Source organism: Netta rufina (assembly GCF_964035555.1).
Source record: "Netta rufina genome assembly, chromosome: 2".
Taxonomy (NCBI): Eukaryota; Metazoa; Chordata; class Aves; order Anseriformes; family Anatidae; genus Netta; species Netta rufina.
Window position 1 is genome coordinate 142,146,409 of NC_140124.1, and position 11,994 is coordinate 142,158,402.

Below are 11,994 nucleotides of genomic sequence, written 5' to 3' on the forward strand. Positions count from 1 at the left end.
TATTACAAATCAGTCACAGAAAAATACTACTATCTGCTTAATTATTTCAACCTCAGAGAAGTGACTGCACATTAAAATTTAGAATTGAGTGAAGGTAGTGAGTGAAAATTTGATAAGAAATCCAAATCATGAAAACTGCCTGACAGAAATAAAATAAATAAATGCTAAAAAAAAAAAAAAAAAAAAAAGTCTTTAAGCAAACATATATAGATTTGCTGAAAACAAAAGTAGCCAAACTCAGCTTTCCTTCTCATGCTGTTAATTCCAAAGTAGTTAGTAAAATGCTCCTTCAGACAAGGTTACCAGATTTTTTCTTCCCATGTCATTTGTTTTTCTTGACATCCCCATTTAACCTCTAGGTAATAATAATTAGAGATGAACAAGCTTGGCTCCTTTTGAACATTCAGACAATTATGTTTTCTGTAAGGAAAGAGCTTGAGACATTTCACTAACTGCCCATAGCTAAGGTTTAGCTCTTAACAAAGATTAGCAATCTTAGCCTCTGTGCACCAGAAGTCAATATAAAACATCTTGAGTTACTTCAGTCCTGTAAAGAAAAAGTTATGTCTCCGAAAATGCTGGATAAAGGATACATTGTCTACTTAACTAGTTCAGGAAGCTATCGCAAATTCATATAAGAAAACACAAACATAATTATTAATGCTTTCAAATACTTGTTCTCTTATCATCATACTTCTTTTCTTTTGTGTTTGTCTCCTGTGTATATGTGTTTTTGTCTTTCATCATATTCTATTAATTTGAATAATACATATATATGCATATATTTAACATGTATAACTACCATGTATTATAATATAGATAAATAATAATAGAAGCAATACAAATAGATGCAAATGAGATGTAATTTTAGTATGGGAACTCTGATTTCAATATCTGCTTAGGACATTTTTTTTTATTATCCTTAGGTGCTTTTTCAAGTCCTGGGGAAAAATAATAATAATAATAATAATAATAATAATAATAATAATAATAATAATAATAATAATATTTGCGATCTAGACTGTATTAACAAGGTAAGAAAAGCTATAGTGGCAGGAGAACAGGATTTTCTTAAATTAATAGTACTACAAAATCAGAAACATGACTACCCAGAAAGGACAATGTTCAGTGCACTTTCTCATGTTTTCATCTAGCTGAGGATTCAGGCTTTCCGGTTTCTATCAAGGGTTTTATTGTTTTTTATACTCTGTTTATGTGCATTTCACCAAGATTTGTATGAAGAGGCGGCTTATGCAGCTCAGTGTGTCCCGAGTCCAAGTGTTCTGCTGTCACATCCCCCCTGCAGAAGTTTATTTTGTTGATGTTTCCAGCCACCTGACAAAAAGTTTTGATGTTGGTTATCAGAACAGGACTTTCTGCTTTTCAAATTGCCACAAAATAAATAAATAATAAAATAAAATAAAATGAAATAAAATAAAATAAAATAAAACAAAACAAAACAAAACAAAACAAAAATAAATCAGTTATAGCCAGTAAATATGATCTGCTAGTAGAAGGCCACAGAGTTTATATTGACCTGACAGCAAAGGGCATGAGGGCATGTCTGATATTGCCTTGTTTTGAGCTGATTTGAACTTATTTTGGCTGTGTTATAAATTGTCTATTGTCTATTGAAGTAGCCAAGAACCATAGTTGGTTTCAGTTTACCTTAGTTGGTTTCAGTTTGTTTAGTTTATAAAAACAGTAGTTATTTGCTGTGGAATGAACTAGATGAGACAGTAAATAAAACGTGGTATGGATTGACAGAGAAATGGGATACCACAGTTCCCAGAGTCTCACAAATCACTGCAGTCAATTTCTGGTCACTGCAGCAATACAATTTTATCACTCATGTAAAAATATATTTTATTGTTAACAGAACAGGAAAAAAAAAAAAAAAAACAATATTTAAGGGGAAGGGGAAGGAGAAGAAGAAGGGGAAAGGGAAAGGGAAGGAGAAAAGGAAGGGGAAAGAAGGGGAAGGGGAAGGGGAAGGGGAAGGGGAAGGGGAAGGGGAAGGGGAAGGGGAAGGGGAAGGGGAAGGGGAAGGGGAAGGGGAAGGGGAAGGGGAAGGGGAAGGGGAAGGGGGAGGGGAAGGGGGAGGGGGAGGGGGAGGGGGAGGGGGAGGGGGAGGGGGAGGGGAAGGGGGCGGGGAAGGGGAAAGCTATCATAAAGGGACTGAATCAAGAAAGCATGAAAATAGACCTAAGTGGCCCAAGACTGATGAGGAAGAGAGCAGTGCCATGAAAATAATACTCATCTTGATTCATGACTTTGGTGGCTTTGAACTTCAACCATGTTGGAGATAGTAAAGTTGCATAGTTAAGGCAAAAAACACTGGAAGAACTGGACAATGTCCCTTCCTTGGAATTCCTAACTGACTGTTGCATAAGGCTCTGAAACTAACATTTCATAATTATATTACAGTCCAGCATAGGAAAGCACTTATACATACATAAGAAAGCACTTAGATTTAAGAGGGTTTAGGAATACAGCAGCCTAACTGAAAAGTGGTACTGCTGGATAATTAGTAATATACAAGTTATATAAATGTTATATATAGTAATATAAATGTTATAGAAAATGGACTGAAAACTTATTTTTTTTTTAAATGTTTGAGATGTCTGTGAGTTTTGTGCTTTAAAAGGTCTGAGACTCATTGTAGTGGGTTTACGTGGCAAGGTTTTGGTAGCAAGGGGCCATGGGGTGGTTTCTGTGAGAAGGATCTAGAAGCTGCCCCATGTTTGGTAAGGGCCCCACTGCTGATCAGAGCCAAGCCAATAAGTGATGTTGTTTTGCACCTCTGAGAGCATATTTAAGACAGAGAAAAAAACGCTGCACTATACAGCAGCTGGGAAAGTGAGAGGAGTGAGGAACAGCCTTTCAGGTGAAGAAGGAGGGGGAGAGGTGCTCCAGGTGCCGGAGCAGAAGTCCCCTGCGGCCTGTGGTGAGGACCATGGTGAAGCAGGATGTCCCCCTGCAGCCCATGGAGTACCACGGTGGAGCAGGTGGACCTGCACCAACGGAGGCTGCTGCCTGTGGAAGACCCCTGCCGGAGCAGATTCTGGGCCAGACCTGTAGCCCATGGAGAGGAGACCATGCAGGAGCAGGTCTGTTTTCCCCTTTTTCCAGGGAACTTAATTTAAAAAAATCATCTGTATGTAAGCAGCAGGAAAAGATTTCTCTCATTTAAAGTTTAAATCGTATACTTGAGATATGGGGTTCATTTTTTTATTTAGATCGTCTGTTTTTTATTGCTATTTTTTAAGTAAAAAGTACCAGTGACTTGGAATAATTTTGTAATCTTTATTCTGTTTTGCTCTATTCTAAAAGTTAAACAAACATCAGATTTTGTTCAAAGCAGCAAAAATACCAGTGTAATATTAAATGTAATGTAATGTAATATTAAAATATTATGATATGTTTTATGTCATTGTTGATAATATCATGCTGCTGGCATATTTAAAATGAGGCATCATTAATACATGAAAACAATAAGACAATAACAAGCATTTCACTGTCAGTTTTCTGACCCAGATAACCTGAAAATGAAATATTGGAATATATAGTGGGGGGCGGGGGGGGGGGGGGGGGGTAAATAAATAAATAAATAAATGATCTGATCATTACATGGATTACCATAATCCCTAATACATTGACAAATGTGAAATGATAACATAGATATGAACACTTTTTAATACTTTGTATAACTACTGATGGGGGGGGGAATTTATTTTATTTTACTTATTTCTTATGGGTTTAGACTTAATTATATATATAATAAACAATGGTCTATCTGGCTGAAAAATACCAGCTTAAGATTAGTATTTAAATAGATATCAATCACTGTATTGTTCCTGTTGTTTCTGTTTTAGAATGAGTACAAAAGTCATTTATGATCTGTTAAAGTCTTGGAACATCTTCCTTTCCTTCCTTCCTTCCTTCCTTCCTCCCTTCCTTCCCTCCTTCTTTTCTTTCTTTCATGGAAGAAAATAATAAGATTACTTGTTCAGAATAAGATTTCATGTCTTCCACTTTAAAAGTCAGAGTACCATGCACAAGACATATGATTTCTGTGTTCTATAGACAGATGATGTCTTTTTCATATTCATGTCCATATAAGTTCTACAGATGTCTTTAGCTATTTATGCAACAAAGAGGAACCAAGGAATCTGACATAATAGTGTCAACATGAGAGAAAAAAAAAAAAAAAAAGTTTTGTGAGAAGCACATCTTTCTTTACCGGCCAAAATAAACAATTTCATATTTTATCAAACCAAGGAGTAAATGATAACACCATTTAAGAGTTTAGTAAATGATTTCAAAATAGATCTTATGATGATTAATGAAAACAATACAAATAATATATTTGAAACCTCAAAAGTAATGAGAGATATAGGCCATTATGCAGTAGAGATAGCATTGAAAATAAATTAGGTATTTCTCAAAAACTACATAAATTCTTTGCCTCAGTTATCACCATGAATGATAACTTTGAATACAGTAAAAGTGGTATGGTTAATGGAAATGGAAGTATACTTATGGGAGCGTACTACATTTGACTGTAGTTCAGAGATTTCTGCTTTATTTCTCATAACAATAAAACAAATTTATTTAAAATTTTCAAGTTTTTTAGCAGGAAATAATAATAAATCTATTGATTTAGGTATATTGTTCTCACATTGGAGAATTAACAGTGCGGTGAACTGCTAAAGAATCTGTCTTGGGACTGATCATATTAATATTAAAAAGTTTGTTAACCTTGATGCAACAGGTATGATAATGTACTTAATTTGTAACACAAAAGTACAAGGCATGAGTAAGACATGAATTGGAATATTATTCATGAAGGGATGCATAATCCTTAGGGATTGAAAAGGAAGAATGAGATGAAATTCAATGGAACCATATCTAGTCATTCATTTAATACTAATAAGAAAGTGGGGATTTGGGACTAATTGGATAGAAGCCAATGAGAAAAAAGACCAGAATATATTAGCTGATAATAGGGTGGTTGTAAACCCTATTTGAAGTTGAAGGTATGAAAATAAACAAATGTGATCTTAGCATACAGCAAACAACATAGACAAAAGGTAATATTACTGCCAACATACAAAGCATTGATTAAAACTTTCCTGCAGAATATGGACAACTGTTTAAACAATATTCAAGAAGCATGAATTAAAGTTGAAATAAATGCAGAAAATGCAGAAAGAAAAGAGTTTGGGACTTATTTCTTCTCTTAAATGTAAGGTTAGAAAGGAAAGTAGTCATTTTCTATAAGTAAACCAGAAATGCAAGCATAAATAAAAAGAAATTATTTAAGCTAAATGAAAATGACAATAACAAAGTCATATAAACTGACCATAGATAAATTAGAGGTTGCCTCTAAGAAAATAATAAGAAGAAAATAAATGAAGCAAAAAATTATGAAAAACAACATCAAAACTGACTAGTGTATTAAGTGAGGAAATTGGTCAACTCTCCTTCCAGAATTCACATCTACATGAGATAAGAAATTCCACAGAAGACTAGCAGAGTATAGATCCCCTCTGCCTCACATTGGACACACACATTTTGTGAGGTGAGTTGGATTTCTAAAAATTGTCAATATTTTGCTTCCAAATAAAACCCTGAAGTCAATACTGATGGCTATCTCCTGACCTACTGTTTTCCCTTACTATTTTTGTTTCATGGATTAGACCAAAAAATACATACATACATACATACATACATACATACATACATACATACATAAATAAATAACAGTTTTTAAGTCTGTTACTCAAGTATTTTCAGTCAGGCAATAAAACTAAGTCATGCCTTATGATAGACAGCTGTATAAGCACTGACATTATAATAGAAGTTCCAAGTGGAACTTGGTATGCCACCTAAGGAAATATTAATCTAAGCTTTTTTTTTTTTTTTTTTCTGTTTCTATATGGTCAGAGGCACAAATAAGAACCCACTCAATAGTCATATAATGAAATTAGTCTTTTTAGATATTTACTTAGAGTTAAGATAAATAAAAGGGATATATAAATGTTTTATGTGTTTTAAATGTAATGTGTTTTAAACTATTTTTTTTTGTTACATTAAATTATTGAAAACATTTAATGTCATGAATAGCTATGAAGATTATGTGTTAGCTGAAATTATTGAGCAGCAGTCAGAGAGATGCTGCTATTTTTGTTCATTCTGAATATACTATGTAAGAGGAGAAGTTATCTATTCTTGCAAGATGTGATCCCATAATTAATGAAATGGATATAAATCATGGATAGGGAAGCATTGTGGAAGTGAAGTGTTTCGCAACATTTCCTTTTTCGTTGTTGTTATGTTTTGTTTTTTTCTTTTTTCTTTTTTTTAGGAAAAATAAGACAAGATTTCATTAAAGAATCTCAGAGTAATAGACTTGAAGTTATCATATAGTGCCCATGTTATCAGCTGATCTAGGAATTTATAGCACCATCTCTTTCATCTACCAATGAATACAGATGACCATGTAGTTTTGGGTAGTGAATTTTCATGTGACTCAAAAGGGAAGCAATGTTTTGCAGCATTTAAAATGGAGGTCTGCATCAAGATGAGGCAGAATGAAAATAAATAAATAAAAAGACAAGAATAAACATTTATCTTTTGCATCAATTTGAATTATTTCTATCATTCTCTAGGCAATTCATTTCTGGACAGAAATTCTTATTTGGAATAAACCTTGCTAGCTAATGTGCACTAATGCATCAAGGATTTCTTCTGTCCTAAGGATAATTAAGTACTTGTTTAAAGTGCATGCATTTACTGAAAAATGTGTCTTTCCTATCCCTAGCCCTGGGAAAACCTATAAACCTATAAGCTTCATTATGATGGTGGAAAATCACCATAGCTGGAGAGTAAATTTGAGGCTTGGTAGGTACTCCTTCTAAGCCCATATGACCATATGTGTTTAACTGAAACATTCTGACAAAAATAAAATTATCTGGGCCATTCAGTACATTCGGAACTTGCACAGCCAAATTGCTAAAGACATGACAAGTGGAAAGCTAACTTTCTAGAGAAAAAGTTCAAAATATTCTCCCTTTAAAATAAAATGATTTATGTCCTTTAGTAGAATTATGGAATTACCTTCTACCCTCTTCATTCAGAACAAGTTATTTAATGTAAAAGGAGAGGGTTTCATTGCTCTTCTACAAGTAGTCTCTTCTTGTCTTCTACATAAGGGTCTTCTTCTACAAGAAGAGAAGGACTTGCATGATGCTAAGAGGAAGCAAGATTTCAGAACATGAAAAGAACATAGTTTAATATTTATATTAGATATTATAAAAGTGGATGACTTCTAGTAATGAATACATATGTTTTATACACTCCTGTTATTTATCTTTTCCATTTATTTCTATTAGATTAAAAATGCATCTCTACTCATAACAAAAGCAAGAGAAATCTGCTTAGAGAGAAGAAATACCTTTTTTTTTGAGATGTATACTCTCATACAGCCTAGGAAACACAGACTTAAGTTTCCACTGCAAGATTTGTATATCAAAATTGAGCATCACTTCAAATCACATAAATTACATATTTACGATTGCAACTGCTAAAGTTAATGAGTCCTATAAAGATCTCTGAAGCATTCTGGAAATGGTCAGTCCTAAGTCTGAAGAAACTCATGAACATAAAAAAATAAATAAAATTAAAGAAAAAAAAACTTTATTTATTTATTTATTGTCTGAAATTATCTGTGTTGGAATTAGAAAGTAGTTTTCATTTCTGAATACGTCTAACTGTTGAATGGAACACACATGAGCTTATGTAAACAAGAAGTGAATGACAGTACTGACGTCATTTTTACATGTTGTTTATTTACACATAAATTTTCTCTTCCTGTCTCTTACTTTTTGTTTTCTTTTTTTGTATATATATTACCTGGGCAGAATGTCACCTCCTGCAAGGCTATCTACTCAATACTGATGAATTTATGATTAAACTTCCATATTTAACTTTAAACTTCCACACAGTATATAGCATATATACTAAACATATTTGTTTTTTAATAATGGTTAAATTGTCTAACTGATAAGTAAAAGAGGAATTAAAACATTTTCGATGTGTACCTTGCATAGAACTCAATATAAATATTTGGAATATTGCTTAGATTGTGAACCTTGCCAGTCCGTCAACACTATTTAAATATCTATCTTCTGCTTGGTGGCATGATTTAGACAGCTGAACATTCTCTGAAATATACTCTGCTATCTTTGGTCTTCAAGCACTCACATGAATTTGATCGCTTTCCAGTGATTTTTTTTTTTTTTTTGATGATTTACTGCTCAGACTAGGATCAAGATCTAAACTATGCACTTAGATGAATAAACAGTTGAAACTTTATTGACTTTATATGGGGAATATCTCAATATGAAGAGATATATTATTGTAGTAGATTTGCATATGTGCATGTATGTGTTTGTTTGTGCATGTATGTATACATGCATGTGTTCAGGTATTCTAGGCTGCATTAAGAGGACTGTTGCCATCATATTGAAGGTGATCCTTTTCTTCTACTCAGCACCAAAGACACATCTGGAGTATTGTGTCCAGTTTGGGGCTACTCAGTACAAAAGAGATAAAAACATATGGAGAGAATCCAACAAAGCACCATGGAGATGATTATGGAACTAGAGCAGATCTCTTAGGAGGAAAGATCAAGAGAGATAGAACTGTTCGGCCTAGAAAAGAGAAGTCTCAGAGGGGGTTATCAAGGTATACAAATACTTGAATGGAGGGTGCAAATAGGATGGAGACAGAATTTTTTCAGTGGTGCCCAGTGACAGCAAACACTTTTTAGGACCACAATATGCTGGGGTGCACCTCGCAAGTGTCTGTACACTAACACACACAGTATGGGAAATAAGACAAATTAGGGATGTTTGAATGTTTGACGGGCTGTGATCTTACTGGCATCATGGAGACATGGTGGGATGGCTCCTATGACTGGACTCTTGGAATGGTAGGATACAGGCGTTTTAGTAAGGGCAGGCCCTGGAAGGGCAACCTCCTTCCCTTTCTAAAAGTGAGATATTTAACTCCAGACTTCAAGTATGTTGCCAGACTCTTGTGTCCTTACACTGTTCTTATACATATTCTTCTAGAGGTAGTAGATACCTTTCTAGCAGACACCTTTCTACATACTTTCTACTATTCTAGTAGATACCTTTCCACAGAGGAAAGTAAAGGAGTTTTTCATGCCTGTTGATTGCAAGGACTGTTCAATGTCTTCATCTGTCAGTAATTGCATGAAATAAATATTTGGAGACAAAATGAAAGAGGCTTAACTCTTTTCAGATGTGACTTGAATAAGCTTAGTGGATTAGATACATCTCAGGAATAAGAAGAAATAAATTAATAAAAAGAGTAGATATACATAAAACTTTGTTCATATCATAATGAAGAGCTATATGTACCTATCTTCTCAGGAATTTCTGCAGCCAGGTTTACTTTCAACAGCTTAGAAAACTCTTAGATTAAACGTGAAAGTCAGTGAGCATTTCACTTCTGGAACATCTGAGAACTTTGGTTTCTAGTTAAGATTTTTACAGCACTCATTAGACCTAAATCTTACAAGTTTGGATGGAAAACTGCTTTGGTCCCTATGTACTTCTAGCATCAGCAAAGTCCCAGAATCCTTTTTCAAATTTTAAAGTGTACTACAGTGATGATCCATAGACCAGGTCTGTGGTAAAAAATATATGCACCAAAGTCATCAAAGTTCAACAGGTCTGTTTTTTGTTGTTTTTGTTTGTTTGTTTGTTTTTAAGGGGGAGGAGGGGGCATTTGGTTGTTTGGTTGTTTTGTTTTGTTTTAATTAATGATGTTGTTTTGTGTTTGGAATATATACATATTTATAAGCTATTATGCCCTGGCTTTTACTGTGTGCAAACAATTCCTGTTTTTCAGATTTCATAAAGTTTACAACAACTTTCTTAACCTTCTGCATCACTGTTTACTTCTAAGCCTGGAGAGCTTAGTATCCATAGCCTAAGCTGTTTCCCTACATGTCTGGCATCTGAAAGTTCTGAGAATTCATGTTCTATTTAGAGTTTGGCTCATCCCTAAGTCCCTGAGGAAAACCCATCTGAAGTTAACACTGCAAAAATCACTAGCCTCTAACTGCAGACCAAACTCTGTGATTTTCTTTAAATTCACAGATTCAGCGATTAATGTGGTGACCTGCTACAAAGCTAAACAAAATCAACATTCTCATCAGATCCATTAATGCTGTTAACAGCAACAACATTGACAAGAAGGTCAGTTTCACTAAGTAGCTATTGGGAAGCTTCTTGCTCACAGAATTGTTTTTTAATGAATTGGATCTAATTTTGATCAGAGGCATATTGTGAAAAAATATTTTTTTTTCCTTAAACTTAAGATCTTCCCTTATGAGTATCTCTAGTCCTAAATGCTGAAGCTCTTTCATGCAATCTTGACATGGCAATGCACACCCCTCCTTATTTACCACATGCACTGAAACACATACACACACAGATATACAGACACAAACACATGAATATGCACAGTGATGCAAATAAGAATAATAAAAAGCTTCCAGGCATCTGTTCAGCACCATATTCAATATAATACAAAAATAATAAAATGGACCATGACAAGCCATTAAACAAGGGCACCTACAGACACTGAAATGGATTTTATGGGTGAGATGAATTTAATACAACCATTTTACCTCTTTTCCTGTATAGAAAGCAGTCTCCATCAGCTTTCAATTACTTCTTAAAAATCACATGGCAAATTCCAGGGAAACTTCTGTTTTTCTGAAGCTAGACTGTGGTTATGCCATTTACCACATTTCTTTTCATACCATTACTTTTATGTTGTTCTTTCAAACTATTTAACTTTCTGCCATTAACTATGCTTACACACTAAGCTGTTTAAGGAGAGGGATTATCATTAGCTGACTTCTGCAATTTATTTAGTGCTTTTGTGAATCAGTGCAATTTAGTGCATTGTGAATCAGGCTATCACAGATGTAAAGTTTCTCAGCTTTTACAACCCTCATCAACATACATGCGAAATGGAGCTGTAATTCCTGAGTGAACTCCATGGTTTTATATATATAACATTTTTGTACTGCAAATTATTGTTGTCTTCTTTTCCATATGAGTCTATTTTCTCTGTGTCAAAAATTCTACTTCTTGGAAAATAAATAAATAAATAATATTATTTAAGAAAACCCTGTGAATAAATGCATTTAAAAAAAAAAAGTGTCAGTTAGGAGTAGATTCAATTAAAAGTTGTTACCTGAATAGGAAATTGTGAAGTCTTTAGGTTCCTTTTACAGTTAACAGAGAGAGGCAGGTGTTAGAAACACCAAAGTTACACTTCTGTTTTGAATTGCCCTCTACTGAACCTTTCTCTCTACTCTATGTGTTGGCAGCCTATAATAACTTCTTCATCTAAATTAAATATCCACATAATATGGCTTGACTGAACACTGTAGACCTTTCTAAGGATTTGATAAAAACACTTCATACAAACCATTCCTATCACCTTTGTCAATACAGACTGTCTGTCATACAGATTAGCAAAATGTGGTCAGGCAACTGAATAAATATTTGAGCCATGAGACATAGTAAGGTTAAAATACATTAAATTGTATCTTTACACCACAGTACACAAATATGACTCAAAAATAAATACATTTGCAAGGTCAGGAAGACCATATGCAACTCCGGTGGCAATTTTCTTATTTGGAGGTAACAACTATGATGTAGTCAAGAGCTTGATTAGAGCTCTTATACAGTATATTGTTCTTCATAAAGGTAATATCCTCAGGGAGGACACTGAAGGTCTGATTCTTATCTTCAGTAAACCTGTAGCACATTCATAGTTCATCTTTGGTCTATCTACACTGTGATCCATCTTTCAGTTACATTCTGCCTGTAAGAGAGATAGAGAGTTTTTTTCCATGTCAGTGGATGTTATTTGCCA